A 20,827-nucleotide genomic window follows, 5' to 3' on the forward strand; every position below is an offset into this window, starting at 1 on the left:
AAAAAATTAGGGTTGTTACTCTGAATGTTGTGGTTCCTAGGCATGTTGTGGCCAGTATCTGGTTGGGACTGTTAGTTGTTTCCCTCCTTTGGAATCTTGTATGGAGCCATCTGGTACCTTAAACGCTATTTCTCAGGGAGGGAGCTTTCAAATCAAAAACTTCCTTCACTATGATACCTATTAGAGATGAGATTTTTCAGGTCCTGGAATTTTCTATCCTATTACTTTGCTTGATATACTGCTCAATTGTAAACGTTTTCTGGTGGGGTCTCTAGTGAATTTTGTGGATAGAATTATATAATGTTCAATTAAAGACATTTTGAATGTTTTTTTTCTTATTTGTATCCCCTTTGTGTCATTTGTTTCTCTTACAACTTTAAGATTTCAAGCACAGGGGCCATGCTAATTTTCTCTTTATCGTTCCAATTTTAGTATATGTGCTGCCGAAGCGACCCCAGACCGACAGCTGGGAGGCCAGCATGGGACAGATCCAGACCCCCTGAATGTGAGAGTCAGTGAGGAGGCCTAGGCTAACTATGGGGTCCTGAGCAGTGGATCAGTGCTTATCCCTCAAATACTAACAGACAACGTGTGTCCATAACACAAAGATGGTTGCTCTCTCTGCCTGGACTCTTAGGGAAGTGCCTGGACTCTACCCTGAGTGAAATGATAGACTCTAGATATCCCCTATGTGGAAGGAATTGGCAATAGGGTGGGAGGATGGGGGGAAGGGGGGAGGAGAGGAGGGAGAGGGAACTGGGATTGACATGTAAAGTAAGCTATTTAAAATTAAAAGAAAAACATTTTTAAAAAAAGAAAAAAGATTTCAAGCACAATGTTGATCAGAAATGGTGACAATGAAAAAAAAAAAGAAATGGTGATAATGGACAGGACATTGTGTCCCTGATTATAGTGTAATTCCTTAAGTACTTTCCTACTTAGAAGAATGTTGGCAGTGAGACTGTTATGAATTTTCCTTATTGTATTATCAATTATCTAGGTGTTGTTTATTCTTGTTTCCCAAGGCTGCTAGGTAGAGAATTAAATTATTATATAAGACCTCTCTGGAATTTGTTGTTGTTGTTTTGTTTCCTAACTATACATCCCCAGCTGTCTTGGTATTCTCTACATAGATTGGCTGACCTCAAACTAACAAGTCTGCTTACAGTTGCCTCTCAAGTGTTGGGATTAAATGTATTTAGAACTTCTTCATTGTGTCCCATAGATTTTGGTGTTTTCTATTTTTATTTTCATTCAATTCTAGGAAATTTTATGTTTCATTTTTATTGTGCCTTGCCTCGATTTTTGTTTAATAGTGTTTTCTTTATCTACCAAGAGATCGTATGGTTGCTGTAGTTTCTACTTCAGTGATATCCAGCCATAATCCTTTGTGGTGAACCAGAATGTATAATGACATTAATGTATGTTTTATTCCCCCACTGGCGGATCTAAGCTGCTAGAGTTAGGTCGTAGGTTACTTTTAGTATGGCTGTCTGCTATCAGCTTTGTTGTGTGGGTGCTTATTTTTTTTGGCTTTTACTACAAATAGTCTGATGGGGCATCATTGATTTTCAGTCTGGAACTCAGTCTAGAGTTTACTGAATGTTGGTGAGTTTCAGTCAGGGTTGTCTAGAGTAACAAAGCATATGTGATAAATAGGATACTCTCTCTCTCCTCTCTATTCATACACACACACACACACAGAAACACACAACATATATTAGAGTCATTTATAGGTGACCGTCTAGCTGATTCAATAATCACTAGATATGAACAGAAAGTCCAAGAATCTAATAGTTTCTCAGTCCACAAGGTTGGATGCTTCTCAGCCCATCTTTAATATATACTGGAGTCCCAAAGAAGTAGGCTGTAATGCCAGCAAAGGTCAGAATTGCTAGCAAGGTAAGAGCGAACAGGTAAAGGGCAAAATATTTCTTATTCTATTTTCTTCAATAGGCTTCAAACATAAAATGGCCCAAATTAGAGAGGGATTTTCTCAGCCCAAGTAATCCAAATTAATGGTGTATTTTTCTAACATGAGAGCAGGATTAAGGGCATTTCTTTTTCTAGTTCAAGTGGTGTGGACTAAAGGCTTTTCTTTCTTCCTTAAATAGAATTGGGTTTTCTACTTCAAATTAAGCAAAACTCTTTAATTTCAGATGGAGTCAAGTTGACAACCAGGAGTAGCCATCAAATATCTATCTCTTATCATTGGACACAAAATAATATCTCCAAATCAAAACACTAATCAGGTCATTATTGCCGTGTCCGCTGCCCAGCCTGTGTCTGAGAAAGTGCGGAGGGTGTCGGGGATTGACAACACAGAGACTCATTCAACAGTGTAAAGAAAACTTTAAGCAGGCCCCAAAAAGGCTCAAGAAAACTTTCCAAGAAAGGCCTCCCTCCAGAAAAGCTTCTGCTCTCTCTCTCTCTACCCTGGCTGGTTCTGCTCTGACACCACAAACTGATCTGGGTGTGTCAGAAGAGGCGGTTAGTCTTTGGACAAGGTCAAGGTCAGGGTGGTTCCCGTGGGCCAGCCCTTTTCAGGAACTTATTGCCCCAGGCATTGTATTGTTTTTAGGAAACATGTTTTTAGTAAACATTGTCTTACAGCTGCCTACTCCCAGGCTGATGGGGAAGTGGGTCTCTGAACAAGGTCTGGTGTCCCCACAATAACATTATCATGCTTAAACATGATACAACTATCCCACATATAATTGCAAATGCATTATGTGTTTAACCAAGTCACAATTATGCCTAACATGATATAACTATCTCTACTATAACCCCAAACATGTTATAAATTTAGAATAGGTGGCAACTTCCCTAGAGGGATATTATTTTCGTATCTCAAATTAAATGTGATAACCACTGATATTCCCCTACTTGATTTTATATTACGTGATAAAGAAAAAAGGAAAACACAAATATCTGTTAAAACCTTCTTAATGCAGAAGAACTCATGGAAATTCTAACCCTCTTTTCTATAACTTGTCACATGGTCTTAGCTGGTATTTATAACTACCTTCCACAGCTACCTAACCTTTCTGTGTTTCCTCTACTCTTGGTAAGAACCTCAGAAAATGTTGGCTCTTTTCCTGAAGGAGTGAACCATACCTTCTTCATTCCTACCAAGTCTGTGCCCTTTGTCTTCCTGCCTAAATTGGGTTGTTGTAGTTTCCCATTGTCTTTAATCACAAAACACAGTAGAACTAACAGATATCCTAAAACAGCACTCTCAGTGAGCGGGTCAAAACTCCCATAGAAGCCCCATATCAGATATTCTGCATATTAGACAATTAAATTATGATGCATAACAGTAACAAAATTACAGTTATGAAGTATCAACAAAATAATTTTATGATTGGTGGTAACTAAAACATGAGTAGCTATACTAAAGGGCCGCAGCATTAGGAAGATCAAGCGCCATTTTAGGACTTAAATGATGGCCTGCACTCCATAAATAGACTTTCATATCTCCATTGTGAAGAAGCAATCTAATTTTCCCATGATAATCTGTATCAATCACCTACCTAACACTGTTATTCCTTTCTTAGCCTGTTGGCTTAAGGACATTAGTAGCCCAAGGGGCAAGGGAGAAGTCCATTCCAGTTTAATGGAATGTTTGTTGAGGCTTCTGGAAAGAGTGCTCCTTCTCTGGAATCAAAATTTTTAGGCCAGCAGAGTTAAGGTCATGGGAACAGGAAGCAAAATTTTTCCTAACGGATCACTAAGGGTGATAATGAGGGGAATTATTCCCTTTTCTACCCCTTGATTCCTAGATGTATTGATCTTGGCTATAAGAAAATCTACACCTTATAACAGATGATGAATCAAAGTATATGGCTCTTTCTCGACTTCACTGCACCAGTTCTTCAGACTGATTCCCCCTAACTGGCTCTGTAATTGTGTGTTCAAAAGTCATTTTATGTTTCTATTATGTCAGTTGCTTCAGGATCATGGGGAACATGTTAAAGTCAGTGGATTCCACGATCATGAGGTCAACTGGCCAACTGTCTATGTTTTCTTGCTGTGAAGTGAGTTCCTTTGTCAGAAGCAATGCTTTGTGGGATGCTGTGATGGCATTCTGTAAGTCCACAGATGTTAGTGTTGCAGAAGAATTTTGTGCAGGAAAGCAAACCCATAACCAAAATAAGCATCTACTCCAGTAAATACAAAGCATTCTCCTTTCCATGCAGTAACTGGTCTACTGCTATGACACAGGACCAGGGAGTTAACATATCATTGAGCCAAATTTGTAAAGGTTTCCTACTGGTCTTTCTTCTCATGGTCCTTGTGGACAGTTGCTGAGAAAAGAGCACTTGCTAGACCCATAAATATATACCACATAACAAGAAATGTGCTAATTTATTTAAGGAAGAACCACATTCTGGTCCAGCAACTACAATCAAAGTCACTATCTCATTGAATTTTTAATAGTCAATTGTCATTCTCCATAACCATCTGTCTTCTGCAATGGTCAGATAGGAGAATTCTAGAAAGATGTGGTAGAAATCACCACCCCATCCATCTTTCAAGTTCTTGATGGTGGCACTAATTTCTGCAATTCTGCCATGGATGTGATACTGCTTTTGATTACCTATTTTCCTTGGCAGAGTCAACTCCAAAGGCTTCCATTTAACCCCTTGAACCATAATAGCCCTCACTCTACAAGTCAAGGAATAAATGTGGGAATTTTGCCAATTTGTAAGTGTATCTATATAAATTTTACTGTCTGGGACTAGGGAAATAACCAAGGATGAGTTCAAGGACTCACTGAACCTATTGGGAGCCAGCCTCTAGCCAAAAATTCATTAATAATCGGACCTCCATAAACTACTACTTTAACTGGAGGGTCACAATGTTTCCTGAGACCTCCAGAAATCAGTGTTAATTCAGAACAAGTATTCAATAGACCCCAGAAAGTTGGATTGTTTCCTTTCTCCTAGTGTAAAGTTATCTTTATAAACGGCCATGTGTTCTTCTGTGGAAAGATTGGGAAAAGGGTAACAGTAAAACCTTCAGGCCTTCTTTAGAGGAACTAGTCATCCCTTCATTCAAGGGTTTCTAGATCTGAAAACTGGTCCAAGTCTGGAAATTGATTCACTGGTCAAGATTCCCTTTGGTAATGATAAAATGTAGCATTTCTCTCATTTGTTTGAGAATTTTTCTGTTATAAAGATCAAACAAAAATTCATTTGACTTCCTGCCTGGAAACACCATGATTAATTAACCAGTACCAAACATCCATAGAAGTCATGCCACCATAAAGTTTACTTTGCCTCTCTTGGCAGTTACGGATTAGGCCATTATGGGCATTCCTTAGTATATGTTTCCCATTATGAAAACTATGATGCCTGTGCATTTGGTAAATCAATTGGCAACTGAGAGCTGCTACCTCAGGGCACAATTAAACCCATTGATTTAATTCATCAAGTTGATCAGCAGCATCTCCAAACACAAGGTCTATCATAAGAACAACAGTGATAACAAAGCTTTTCAAACATGCTGGTGTTCCTCCCACCTCTTTGCATTTTACAGGATTAGTGAAGGGCATGTCTTCTGGGTCTTTTCACTGTGGAGAACCAGGTTTTATACAGCCTACCCACTCTAGAATTGCATTTTCCCTGAGCCTTAATATCTGTATTTGTTAACCCTAAGTCATGGGACATTAGGCATCTCCAACTCCGTTCCAGTAAGCTATCTTTTAATCTTTTAATCAGTCCTTCACCCAACCATTTCAAGAAACTTTGACACTTTTAAACTGTGAGTCCTTCCATGTTAAAACTAGAATGTTCACACAAAGGACTTGTGTTAATAACTATAACTTAACAAAAGTTTATGTTCTTTCTGCCATTATCCCACACCCTTAAAATCCACACCTATTCCCTAGAATTCTGTTTGAATGAATAATCAAATTCATTAAGCTTTTTTGTAAAATCAACAGCACACTTGATGAAGGTGTATGTAATTATTTATTGTGGAAAGTACTTACAAGAGAAACTGGCAACCCAGGTGTGTTAGCAGCTTTCTGATACCAGACCAGAAACCTGAAAGAGAACATGCAGCTCTCCTGCACTGCCTTTTATTAACACATCTATGTGTACCTCTAGCCATGCCCAAAGTGGGCATGGTCAGCGGAACAGTCAACTAAAATCTCTCCCTTCAATTCCCATTTTAGTTTAAAGAAGATATTTAAACTTAAAACAAAACTAAATTGTGTCAATAAACAAAATATCACAAACATATATAACGCATAAATACATAGAAGATGATAAACAAATTATAATCTACCCATATCTTATCCTAAGCATATCTATCCCATCCAAACCTAAGCTTATCTGAAAGAAATGCCCACGTCTGAATACCTCCTTCCAATCCCAACCCTATTATTGAAAACTAAGAATAACAGATGTGAATTATTCTGAAATATCAACAGTAGGGAAAGGGGGTGTGGAATTTTCAGAACTACTTCCTACTGAAAAGGGACAATGAAAATCTCATGGAGACCTTTGGAAAGAAAATATTAGTGTAACAAGAGTCTTAAGTAGGTTAGATAGTCTCTGTTGGGCAGGAGATGCTTGACTGATATTCTTGAATGAAGTTCTAGTGTTAATTGAAGCTCTTGTCAGATTGTTGAAGGTGCACTCTGTCATTTCCTTGGTCAGGAGATGTGTCGCGTGATGTAGTTCCAAACGGGTTTCAGGATGTTACTTGTCAGGTGGAGTCAACAATGTGGAGCAGTTCAGATGCGTCAAGTCGAACCTGGTGGAGTCGATGAAATGGGGCCCCATTTTCTTTCAAAAACCTTTGAAGATTGCTGTCAGGAAATTCCTTGTTCTCTGGAAAACTCAAACATTAATGTTAGCAAAGAAATTTTCAACTTTTTTTGTTTTGTTTTTTTTTTTTGTTTTTCGAGACAGGGTTTCTCTGTATTGTTTTGGAGGCTATCGGTCCAGCCCATCCTCGAACTCACAGAGATCTGCCTGCCTCTGCCTCCCGAGTGCTGGGATTAAAGGCGTGCACCACCACCGCCTGGCTTCAGCTTTTATATATATGCATAATAGGGAAAGCAAGAATAAGGAAGATAGTAAGCAGGAAGGAGATTAGACATTTAGAAAAGGAATTGAGTATACACAGACAACAGACCCTAATTTTTCTTTCTTTTGTCTTATATCAATGGCTCTTTGACACAACACAGAAATTCTGAATTCGGAGTAGGAGAGCCAATCCAATTCCAAAGCCAGCTTCAGTTAAATGAATGGGGACTAAAGCATATTAAGAATCAAAGGGAAATTGATATTATAAAAACAATCTAGAGAGATTTAGACTTGATACCACTCAATGAATTAATGTTTGTTTGATGGTTCTCAAGTTAGCTATCCTTTCTTCTTCAGGTATCCATACAACCAGATTTTTTTTGCTGTTTGGAGCGGAGTTTTCCTGTGAAGACAAAATCAAAACACTTCTCTTTCCTTTTATGAGGTCTCCTTACACATAGTAGAATATTACCTTGTAGATGAGCTGTCATCTTTCCTCCTCCTGAGGTATCTTCTGTTCAGATCAAATCTTGATTAATTTTGATAGAATCCAAAGTTTGTCTTCTGTGGAAACAAAGGCAAACTCCCTTACCCAATGTAAAACATATCCTGGATTCCAGATTGAGGTTATAACATCCTTGAAAAATGCCTGTGATTCAGTTCAGAATTTTCTCTGTAGTCCAGTGTCTTTCTGCAGCAGTTTGTCCTTTTTCATTAGCATTGATAAAGTTCAATATTAGTAAAGCCTTATGTAATCTGTGTTTAGGGGTCTTTGTTCACCCTGGCTGTTTATGAAGGATTTCTTTTAAGGTTCAGTTCTATCTCTCAATCACTGCATGTCCTGTGGGATTGTAAGACATACCAGTTACATGTTTTATATTATAATATTTGAAAATTTGTTCCAATTTGCTGGAGACATATGCTGAAGTATTGTCAGTTTTTATTTGTGCAGTTATGCCCATAACAGCCATCACCTCTAAGAGGTGGTGATAACAGAATCAGCATTTTCAGAGCTGAGGGCAGTAGACCATTGGAAGCCTGAGAAAGTGTCTATGATATGATGTGCAGATTTCAAACTGCCAAACTCTAGAAAGTGAAAAACGTCCATCTGCCAAATTTCATTTCTGTGAAGACTTTTGGGATTACTGCCTGCAGGTAACAGAGTTTGATTATAGAATGAACAAGTGAGGCAGTTTCTTACTATTTCCTTGGCTTATTGCTAAGACAGAAAAATTTTTCTTTAAACCTTTGCTGTTGATATGGTGTTTCTTATGAATTTCTGAAGCTTCCAACACACTTATTAATAAATGATCAATCTCATCATTGTCTTGTGCTGGAGGACCTGACAAACCCATATGGGATCTGATGTGTGTTATATATTTAGGATGAGTTCTATTTCTGATGGTTTCCTGAAATTTTAAAAACAATGAGATTAATTCTGGACCATCATGAACAAACTCTGCAGTCTCAATGTGTAAGACAACTCTCTGCATACTAAGAATCCATAACTATATTGAGAGGCTCTGTAAAGTCTAAGTACGATAAGAATGGCGTACAACTCTGCCTTTTGCGCAGAGTTGTAAGGGCTTTGAATACTTTACTTAAATTTCCTGATTTATAACCTGCCTTACCTTATTTGTTTGCATCAGTGTAGAATGTGAGAACTCGAGAGATAGGCATTTTTCTTACTTGGCGTGAAAGGATCCAAATTGTTTTCTTTATGAATTTTATTCTCTCTGTTTTGGGATAATTGTTATTAATGGTTTCCAAAAAGTTACTGCAAGCCATTTGTCAATATCCATTATCTGTCCTAAAGGAGGAAATTGCCTCATTTGTTAAAGGCACAATAATCTCTTTGGGGATGATGCCTTAACTTACCTTTTAATATCAAATCAGAGATATTTTCTATATATGTTTTCAGTTTTTTATTCTGTTTATGTGGCAGAAATACCCTTTCTAGTATGATGTCTTCCCTCTGCATGAAAATTACTGAGGGGTATTCTCTATATGGTAAAATAACCAAAATGCAGTACAGTTTTGGATTTACAAGCCCCACATGTGCTTCTAATATTCTCTTTTCCACCCATTCTATTTGTTTTTCAGCCTCAGCTATTTATGTCTTGTCTCCTGTTAGGGTCATTTTCAGATGTTTTAAATTATGCCCTTCTACTCCAATAATTGACTGTAGTTATGAGATTTACCCCAGTAGTTTTTGAAGAACGTTAAGAGTCTGGTAACAATCTCTTCAGATCTGTACTTTCTGTGGTCTAAATTTCTGTAAGTCTATTTTATAACCTAAATAACTAATAGAATCTCCTCTTTGCATTTTTTTCCTGGGGAAATTTGTAATGCCCAACGTGGCAAATTTTCCTTTACTGTTTCAAACATCTTTTCCAACATACCTTTACTTGAATCAGACAGCAATATGTTGTCCATATAATGATAAATTGTGGAAATTGTTTACAGATTATTTCCAAGGTTTTTGCACAAAATACTGGCACAAAGTTCGAGTATTTAACATTCCTTTTGACCACACCTTCCACTAAAATCTTTGTACTGGGTGAGAATTGTTATAGGTAGGTATTGTGAAGGCAAATTTTTCTCTATCTTTTTTTTTGTTAAGGTATAATAAAGAATCAGTCTTTTAGATTTATTCCTATAATTGGCCATCCATTAGGTATTATTGAAGGTAGTGGCATCCCAAGCTGTAGAGATCCCATAGGCTGAATGAGTTTATTGATAGCTGCCAGATCACTAAGCATTATCCTTTTACCAGACTTCATTTTGATAACAAATACATGGAAATTCCATGGACTAGTTGATTCTTCAATATGTCTAGCATTTAGCTGTTCATGAACTAACTTTTCCAAAGCCTCTAATATCTCAGAGGTCATAGGCCATTGACCTACCCAGACAAGTTCATTTCTTAGCAATTTAAGAGTATTGCTTTTGGTTCCTCTGTAGGCATGGCACTAGCATCCTGTTTCTGTAAAGCCTGTATGTTTGGTATCTGTTTTCTGTAGTGCCTTACAATAGATTATCTACCACAAAGAGCTTGTTTATGATTCATATCTGATACATCAGGAATGCTAATCTGTGTATTCCATTGCTGTAATAGATCATGGACTCACAGATTTATAGCAATATCTGCAACTTATGGCCTCAATCTTCCTCTCTGTCCTTCTAGTGCAATACAGTGAATCCATCATGTTCTTTGTTTTACTTGAGATAGGGTTCTAATCCTTAAGAATTTAATGTTTATGCCTTTCAGGTCTCATCTGGTTGGCCAAGACTTTTGAGTTATGTTGGTGTCATCAGCTATGGTGTCTAAAATTCCAGTAATCACCTTAATATTCACTTTAACTGGTAACTTGAGTCTGTGATCCTGTATAGAACTTTGCCAAAATAGACGATTTTTATTTCTTCCAGTTACAATTCATTCATCCTCTGTAGCTAATTTATCATCCAGCACCATACACTTTTCAATAAGAAATGAATCTTCTAATTGCCCTGGGAGAAACTGTCCTCCACAGTTACTGGAAATGACCTGACCACTTTTGACATGGGAGACTTCAAGAGACCCTTCGAAGAGTTTCCCAATTATAGAGGGTTTCCAGCATTCATTGGTCCAATATCTGCCCTTGCCACACCTCCTGTACAAACCAGAAGTCTGAGGCCTTCTGTTTGAAGCATTCCTGGGAGAAACATTATTTCTAGGAATGCTTTCTTTACAGTGCCTACTCATATGTCCTATTCTTCCACAGTTAAAGCATTTAGCATTTCTATGTCTTTTGAAACCTCTGGAGATTGCCTCCCCTACCCAAGCTTCTATATTATCATGGATAGGGTATCTTGGTGCCTCTTCAAACCTATAGAAACCATTTCTCTTGCCCAAGCTTATGTATCCTGACATTTAAATTCAATGCTAGCTATAAATATAGGACATATTCCTCCACTGGTTCAGATCTTATTTTTAAGGGCCAAAGTACCTGCTTGCTTTGTGGATTTACATTCTCATATGCCAAAGATTCTTTGAGGAATTGTCTAGATTCTGAATCTGTTACCTGTCTAAACTTCAGTGAACCTTTCTCTTGGGCCCTGTCTCACTTTGGTATAGGGTTGCATTGTCTCTCCTGTTAATAAACCTTATTCAAAGCATTCAAAGTAGCTGTATGGCATAAAGACAATATGTGCTCATCATATTCAGCCTGAGCCTGTGGGTCAGCATAAGCACCCTAATTAAGAATCTTGTCTTGGGCGCTTCATAGCCTTTCTTTCATCCTTGATGCTCTAGGGCATTTGCCTCTTGCCTCTATAAAGCTCTCCATTGTATTTGACATTAATTTTGAGCACCACTGAGGCCAATTGGCTCCAATTCCTAGGGGTCACCCTATTTGCAGTTGCCCAGGAGTTTAGGAGCTCCCTGACATAGGCAGAATGAAGACCATAAGAAAGATGACCTCTTTGATTCCCTTTAGGACCTTCATCTGTATAGGTTCCCATTGATAAGCAATGAAGCCATTTGGGTGTTTCTTTGTTGCTGGTTTTTCCATTATGGATACTGGGAAGACCATAGGAGAAGGCAAATCAACCTTAGTGAGATCTTCCCGGTGTATGTCATGACCAGTTGCATGTATTTCTGATTCTAAAGTATCAGATGGGACATCTTCTGAGGCCTGCAATCTATATCATTGTTTCTATGAGCTCTTGAAGTTCTTGGGTCAAATAAGTTTCCAAGGACTTCATAGGATCATACATTTTTGCATTCATTATTTATATGTGATTCCAAACATTTAATATTCTCATATTTAGAAATTATCTGAATGGCACGTATGCTGCCTTCCAGATAGTGTTCTATCTCCCAGTTTCTCATTAGAATCATACATGGAACAAATCTTTTCTGTTAACATTTCAATCTTATGTTTCAGTTTTTGTATTTTGCTATTAAAATCATCAGACACAGGACATTTTTTTGCTTAAGTGTTTCAACATTATCTTCCAGTTTTTCTGTTCTGTCTGTGGAATCAATAGATATGGAACACATTTATCCTGAAGGTAATTCATTTTTATTTTCCATATTGTTCAACCTGTTTGTCAGATCTGCAATATCATTTTGAATATTCTGAATATTTTTACCAAACCTTTCTTACTATTCTTTAAGGAATTTTCTATTGTCTGAATCCTTTGTACTAGGTTTTCATAACCGTCCTGTGATGACTGTATGATTTGTATAAGTTTGTCATTTTTTGCCCTATTCTCGAACCATTTCTTTAATGAAATTATATGGATCACCAAACTGATAACCACTACAGCAGATAAAATGTACATTCCAGGTAGGTCCTCAACCACTTCCAACATCTCATCCATGCAAGAAACAAGAAAAGTCCTAACGTCCTGTATTGGAATGTTATTCGCCATACGTATAGAGCAGTTAATCTTATTACCAGATTTTTAAGAGAAGATTTTTCTTTGAGAGAAGCCTTCCCACCAGCTTGGTTCCAGAGCTGCATCAGTCCCAAATAAACATACAGGAGGCTATATTAATTATGAAGCTGTTGGCCTTTGCTTGTTTCTTACTGGCTAGCTCCGACTTAAGTAATTACCCCATAATTGTTAGTCTAAGTATGTCTCTTACCGGAGAATAGTTCTGGGCTTCCTACCCCAGGGCTTCACATGTCGACTCTCTCTGTGTTTCTCCTTCCCAGAATCCTCCTGGATTCCTAGCCCCAACTATCTAGATTCCTATTGGCCAGACAGTGCTTTATTGACATATACACAGGACTTCCCCAACACCAGAGTATATGCTAATAAAATTCAAACCTTACCTTTGGCAATTTCCGGCTGGGTTGTGAATTTTTATTGGCAGTAACTTCATTTGGCCAGTAGGTTGTGGAGGCATACTGCCAAGCACCGTTTTGTTGTGAGGTCTCAGTGTTTTTCTAGTGGAATCTGAAAAAATTTTCTGAACAGCTTTTTTAACAAAATTCAGTGAGCAAGCTTTTGTTAAAAGAAAGGGAAACCAGCCTCGTGTAGATTTCAGGTACCCGCTGAGAGGAACGTGCTGAGTTCAGTAGGCCATCAGTAAAGGAGAATGTGGCTGCTAGTGAAATCTCAGGAGACCTCGGAACCTTACCAGCAGGTGAATGCAGTGACTTTTAATATGCTCAATCAAGTTGTGAGCAGTAACAGGGCTGGCAGGAATCGTGCCTTGCCGAGCTTTGGGAAATTGCAAAGTGATGGGGAACCGTCTGTTTGCTGGATGCCGCTCAGTGATAGGAGGGCCCATGTGTGCCACGAGCCAGCTGGGGAAGTAGTGTTCAGGCTGAGGTAGAGCAGCCCCTTCTTCAGTGTCTGTAGCCAGGTTCTGAACACTCCTGACACCAAACTGTAAAATAAATAGGTAACTATTTATTGTGGAAAGTACTTACAAGAGAAACTGGTGACCCAGGTGAGTCAGCAGCTTTCCAATACTGTACTGGAAGCCAGAAAGAGAGCATGTGTCTCTCCTGCATCATTTTTTATTACCAAATCCATATGTGCCTTTAGGTTACTGTGACTGGTCAGCGGCACAGTCACCTAAAATCTCTGCAAGGCAACCCAGATTAATATTCCCAGCAATGCTTTCAATCAGTATAGATGGAGAAAACAAGATACAGCAGTTGTGGGATTCTTGCCTGGGTCCTGTCACTGCTTTAGAGCCCAGAAATAACACCCAGAGACTCTATTAGTTACAATACTGTTGGTCAATGTCTAGGGCTTCTAATCGGCTAGCAATGACTTCAGTGTCAACCCATAATTATATATATATGGTCTTATCTTACCAAGAAAGATAGACTCATGGATTGTCTCCTCTGAGATCACATGGCAAATCCTTCAACATTTCTCAGAATCCTTCTTCTCTCCTAGTCCCACCTATCTTGCTACCTTATCATCCAGCCCTACAGAAAGTACCAAAATGAAAACCCCAATACAAGGAAGATGACTAAACACACAAAAATAAAGGAAATAGATAATCCCACTTTACCAAACACAAAAAGAAAAAGGGAAGGGGAATCACACAGAATGTCACCAACAACAAGAAATCCAAAACAAACAAGAATGAACAATCAATGATCCTTAATATCCCTTGATATCAATAGTCTTGATTTTAAAAAGACACAGGCTGACATAATTGATACGAAGACAGAATCCATCCTGCAGCTACATACAAGAAACACATCTCAACATCAAAGACAGAAGTTACCTCAGAGTAAAGTTTTGGGGAAAGAATTTCCTTTCAAATGGACCCAAGAAACAAACTGACATAGCAATCCTAATAACCAAAAAATGAGGCTTCAGACTAAAATCAATCAAAAGAGATGAAATAGGTCATTTCATATTCATCATAGGAGAAGTCCGTCAAGATGAAGACTCAATTCTGATCATCTATGCCCCAAATACAACACCCACATTCATAAAAGAAACATTAATAAAGCTCAAATCACACATAAAACCTCATACATTAATAGTGGGAGAATTCAACACCCCACTCTCACCACTAGACAGGACCGCCAGAGAGAAACCTAACAAAGCAACAAAGGAACTAACAGAAGCTATGACCCAACTGGGTTTGACAGACATCTATAGAACAGTCTATATAAACACAAAAGAATATACCTTCTTCTCAGTGCCATATGAAACCTTCTCTAAAATCAAACACATACTCAACAACATAACAAATCTCAACAGATACATAAAAATGGAATCACCCTCTGTATCCTATCAGATCACCATGGTTTAAAATGAGAATTCAACAACAAAACAAATTGCAGAAACCCTACAAACTAATGGAAATTGAACAATGTGCAATTGTACCATTCCTGGGTCATGGGAGAAATAAAAAGGAAATTAAAGACTTACTAGAATTCAATGAGAATGAGGACAAAACATATATAAACTTATGGAAAACTTTGAAAGTAATGCCAAGTGGAAAGTTTATTGCACTGAGGGCCCACATGTAGAAATTGGAGAATAACCACATCAGAGAATTAACTGCACAACTGAAACCTCTGGAACAAAAAGAAGTAAACTCACCCTAGAGGGGCATACACCAGGAAATAATCCAATTGAGGGCTGAAATGAATAAAATAGAAACAAAGAAAGCAATACAAAGAATTAGTGAAACAAGTAGTTGGTTCATCGAGAAAATCAACAAGATATACAAACCTTTATCCAAACTAACCAAAAGATGGAGAAAGAGCATGCTAATTAACAAAATCAGAAATGAAAAGGGGGACATAGCAATAGACACTGAGGAAATCCAGAGAATTTTCAGGCCATTTTTTGAGAATTTTAAGGAAATGGACAATGGATACTATTGATTACCAAATTTCAATCAAGAACAGATAAGCAATTTAAATAGACCTATAACCCCCAACAAAATAAAAGAAGTCATCAAAAATCTCCCAACAAAAAAAATCCAGGGCCAGATGGTTTCAGTACAGAATTCTACCAGAAACACAAAGAAGAACTAGTACCACAACTCCTCAAACTATTCCACACAATAGAAGCAGAAGATATATTGCAAAACTCATTTAGACGCCTACAATTTCCTTGGTACATAAGCCACATGTAAACACAACTAAGAAAGAGAACTACAGACCATTGTCCCTCATGGTACAGGAGACTTCTTCCTGAGTGTAACACCAGTAGCATAGACACTGAGTTTGACAATTAATAAATGGGACCTCCTGAAACTGAGAAGCTTCTATAAGGCAAAGAACATAGTCAACAAGACCAAACGGCAGCTCACAGAATGGGAAAAAAATTTTCAGCAACCACCCATCTGACAGAGGGGTGATTTTCAAAATATAAAAAGAACACAAGAAGCTAGCCACAAAAATGCCAAAAAATTCAATTAAAAAGTGGGACACAAAACTAAATATTAAAAAGTGGGACACAAAACTAAATACAGAATTCTCAACAGAGGGGTTTAAATGGCTGAGAGACACTTAAGAAAGTGTTCAACATCCTTAGCCTTCAGGGAAATACAAATAAAAACAACTCTGAGATACCGTCTTACACTCATCAAAATGGCTAAAATCAAAAACACCCATGACAGTCTGTGGTGGAGAGGATAAGAAGAAAGGGGAACACTTCTCCATTGCTGGTGGGAGTACAAACTTGTGTGGCCACTTTTGAAATCAGTATGAATATTTCTCAGGAAATTTAGAATCAGTGTACCTCAACATAAAGTAATTCCTTCTTGGGCATATACCCAAAGAATGCACATTTATACAACAAGGACATATGTTCAGTTATGTTCATAGAAGGGATTTTGTTATAGCCAGAACCTGGGAGCAACCTAGATGACCCTGCCTCGAAGAATGGATTGAGAAAATATGGTACATTTATACAATGGAGTATCAGTGGAAAAAAACCAATGGAGTCTTGAAATTCACAGGGAGATTGATGAAACTGGAAGAAACCATCCTGAGTGAGGTAAGGCAGTCACAGAAAGATAAACATTGTATATACTCACTCATACGTGGATATTAGACATAGAGCAAAGGACTGCCAGCTTATAATCCACACCACCAGAGAAACTAGGAAACAAGGAAGACCCTAAGAGACAAACACCTGGTACCCTGAAGAAGAATGGTACCCCGAAGAAGAGTTAAGTGACAAGAACCCCTGAGGAAATTGGGAGATGGGGGAAAGGGGTGGAGACAGGAGGGTGGTAGGAAAAAGACAAGGGAAGAAGAGGAGGAGGGAGAAGAATAGGAGAACAAGAGGGAACCATACGACTGAAACAGGAGAAGAAAAGAGGAGAGCAACAAAACAGATACCTTATCAGAGGGAGTAAATATAGGTTTAAAGAGAAATCTGGTATTAGGGAAATGTTCAGAGATCCACAAGGATGACCCCAGCTGGGAATCTATTCAGTAGTGGAGAGGCTGCCTTTGATGCCCTTCCCCTACAATGAGATTGATGACTACCTTAATTGCCATCCTAGAGCCTTCATCCAGTAGCTAATTGAAGCAGAAGCAGGCACCCACAGCTAAGGACTGAGTTATACTCTCAGAATCCAGTTGTAGAGAGGGAAGAGGGATGAGCAAAGGAGCCAAGACTGTGCTGGATAAACCCATGGAAACAGTTGACCTAACCTAGTGAGAGCACAGGGACCCAGTCATAGAACTTGGTAACCAGCATTCGACTGAATCAAGCCCTCTCTCTGAATGTGGGAGCCAGATAGGAGGCCTGTTAAGTCTATGGGACCTCTAACAGTAGAGTCAGTGTTTATCTGCAGTGCACAAATGGTCCTTGGGAGCCCATTCCCTATAGAGGGATACGATTGCAGCCCAGATACTTGAAAGAGGGCCAAGGCATTTCCCCAAATGATGTGACAGACTTCAATGATCCTCTATGGATGGTAACACTATCCTTTCTTACTGGGTGAGGGATGGAGTGGGAGGGGGGTGGTGATATGGGAAGATGAGAGGGCAAGGGAATGGTGGGATTGTTTCATAAAATGAGATTGTTTCTAAAATAAAAATAAAAAAAAACAGTATTGTTCTACATATCCAGCCCTACAGAAGGTGCTAAAAGCTGAACTTCAACTTAAGGAGATTAATCACATACAAGAAAACATAGGGAATAAAGAAACCCAGAGTCACAAAATAAAAAGAAAATAGACACATACATACCACCACCATCAACAACAGCAAAAAGAAAAGAAGCAGCAATTATTGGTCATTAATTTCTCAGTCTCAATTCCCCACTTAAAACACACACACAAACACACACACACACACACACATACACACACACACACACACACACACACAGAGAGAGAGAGAGAGAGAGAGAGAGAGAGAGAGAGAGAAATAGAATGTATAAGCAAATAGGATCCAATGTTTTGATGCCTCCATTAAACATGATTTTTTTTAAACAGGGTTGCCCTGTGTAGCTTTGGAGCATGTCCTGGATTTAGCTCTAGTAGTCCAGGCTGGACTTCATATAGAGATCTGCCTGCCTTTGCCTCCTAAGTGCTGGGAATGAAGGCATGTTCCACCACCACCTGACCAATAGACAAACTTTAACATCAAGGAGAGACATAACCTAGGGCCAAAGGGAAGGCAAAAGAAATTCCAAGAAAAAGGATGTAAGACTCTAACTGGTTTAGGCATTTTAGTATCTGATAAAATAGACTTCAAACCAAAACTCATCCAAAGAGATAAAGAAGAACACTATGGACTCATCAAAGATATATCATCCAGACAATAAAAGTAAACAGAGAAATGCTGGATGTAACTGAAGTTTAAACCAAATGGACCTAGTAAATATTTGCAGAACATTTCACCAAAATAAAAAACAATATACATTCTTCTCTGCATCCCATGGAATTTTCTACAAAATTTGACTAGAAACTTGAGCATAAGGCATATCTCAAGCATACATTAAAATTGAAAGAACCACCTGCATCTTATCAAACCACCATGGATTAGAGATATTAACACCGGAAACAACACAAATTTACAAATTCATGTAAAGTAAACAACTCTCCACTGAATAAAATATGGGTCAAGACAGAAATTAAGAAATTAAGAACATTTTAGAATTGACTAAAAATTAATATACAGCATTTCCAAACATATGGGACACAATGAAGGCTGCTCAGAGAGACAAATTAATAGCAGTAAGTGCTCATTTATATATAAAGAACTGGAGATAGACCATACTGGCAAGTTAATAGAAATCCTGAAAGTTCTAGAGAAAAGAAGAAATCATATCCAAAAGATGTAGATAGTAAAAAATTATAAAACTTGGCACTGAAATAAATGAAATAGAAACAAAAATGTAAAGAATGAATGAAACAGACTTGTTTTTGAGAAAATCACTAAGATTTACAAACTCTTATCAACATTATCTAAAAGGTAGAGACAGGATATACAAGATAAAAATTAGAGATGAAAAGGGACAGAAGAATAGATACTACAGAAATCAAGAAAATCACAAGTCTAGAGAAAAGAATGCCCACATTCCCAAGAGATGGGGTGGATTTTGCTGTTGTTGTTCTTATTCATTGTGTTTGGAATATTTGTCGTCATTTGAGGGCTTCCAAGTTGCTATTGGTAATTGTCACAAAAAGCATAAAAAATGAGTTAGAATCAAGGATATATTTCTAAAGGAAAAAAGGGGATACATTATAGAAATGATGAGAAAATAGATTATTGAAAATACTTTAATCCAAAGTGTAATGTAATGTTAATCTCAAAATATTTTATATAAGTATGGATTTGGTTTATTTATACATATTTACAGTTATGTGTGTTATATGTATGTTTTTACTCTTGTTTGGGATATTGTGCTTACACTGCTCATTTAAAAATGGAATGAATAATTAAGAAACACATGTTAGTAGTTAGTCACATATAATAAGCAAACTGGTTGTCATATTAGATAAGTTTTCAAGGTTAAATAGATATATTTAGATGGATAGAGTGTCTTCAGACACTCCAAAGACATACAAAAGATGTTATTTACAATGTTTAATAACCTGGGGCCTTTCATTACAATGAGATATGTCAGTTCCTGACAGCACCGATTTACTTAAAAAGAAGATAGTAGGACTTGAATAACCTCCATATGGAGTTGGCTTTCTTTGTGACAAAAGATAACAATTTGGGCAGGAAACTACGCTTGTCTCAATTGCTGACAGTATGCTGCTCAAACTGCATAAATAAACCACAAAAGAAAGCAGCTGCAGAACTTTGCCAAGGCATGGTATGGAAGTCCTTCAAAATTCTTTGCTTCCCAGAAATGTCTATCAGATATAGTAGACCTATAGACCAAAGATAGATGCCCTAATGTTACATAAAAGCTTTGGGTGACTATCCAAGTAGATGTCCCAATCCTTAGGTAATATTACATCCTTATAGGTCTTTGATGGAGCTAAAGACTAAATAGAATTACAGATTTCCTTAATTATGGCAAAAAGTAAATTAGGTGTAAATTTTTAAACTCACAATGATAATATAGATAATAGAGTATTTTATCTGAATTTTCCAAATACAAATGGACTTGATATATAAGTGTAATTCTTGATATTTATTTTTTGTATATAATTTTACTGTGTTAAGGTAAACATTTCTTTTTAATTAGACAAAACAGGAAATGTTGTAGAATAGTCTTTTTGTATACCGAGAAGATGCATTGTTTTCATTGGATTAATAAAGATCTAAATGGCTAATAGCTAGACAGGAAGAGGTTAGGTAAGATTTGCATACATGGAGAGATCTCTGGGATGAAGGAGGACAGAGATACCAGGAGACTTAGGAAGAAGGAATATGAACACACAATGTTAAAGAAAGGTAATGAGCCATGTAGTACAATGTAGATAAGAAAAATGTGTTAATTTAAGTTGTAAGAACTAGTTAGTAACAATCCTAAGCTTTCAGTCAAAGATTTGTAATTAATAAGTCTCTTTATGGTTATTTGGGAACTGACTGGTGGGACAGAAAAGCCTACCTTCACAGCTCCAATATTTTTCCTTTTGAAAACTAGCCTAAGTATATCTATATTTTGTGTTTTCAGTTCATGTATTTTTACAATAGAACAAGTAACTACTATGTAAAAATGATTTTTTGCTTCTCTCTGCTGTTTTTTTATTTTAAATAGCTTGTTTTACATGTCAATCCCAGTTCCCTCCCCTTCTCCCGCACCCCCCCACACCATCGCCCCCATCCTCCCACCCTATTGCCAATTCCTTCCACATAGGGGATATCTAGAGTCTATCATTTCATTCA

General features: G+C 37.6%; 1 pseudogene; it reads right to left on the bottom strand.

Moving 5' to 3' along the window:
* Positions 1 to 353: 353 nt before the first annotated feature.
* LOC121140576 lies at positions 354 to 453 on the bottom strand (annotated as a pseudogene).
* Between the last annotated feature and the right edge of the window lie 20,374 nt (positions 454 to 20,827).

This window comes from Mesocricetus auratus, unplaced genomic scaffold (assembly GCF_017639785.1).
Source record: "Mesocricetus auratus isolate SY011 unplaced genomic scaffold, BCM_Maur_2.0 Super-Scaffold_100004, whole genome shotgun sequence".
Classification (NCBI taxonomy): domain Eukaryota; kingdom Metazoa; phylum Chordata; class Mammalia; order Rodentia; family Cricetidae; genus Mesocricetus; species Mesocricetus auratus.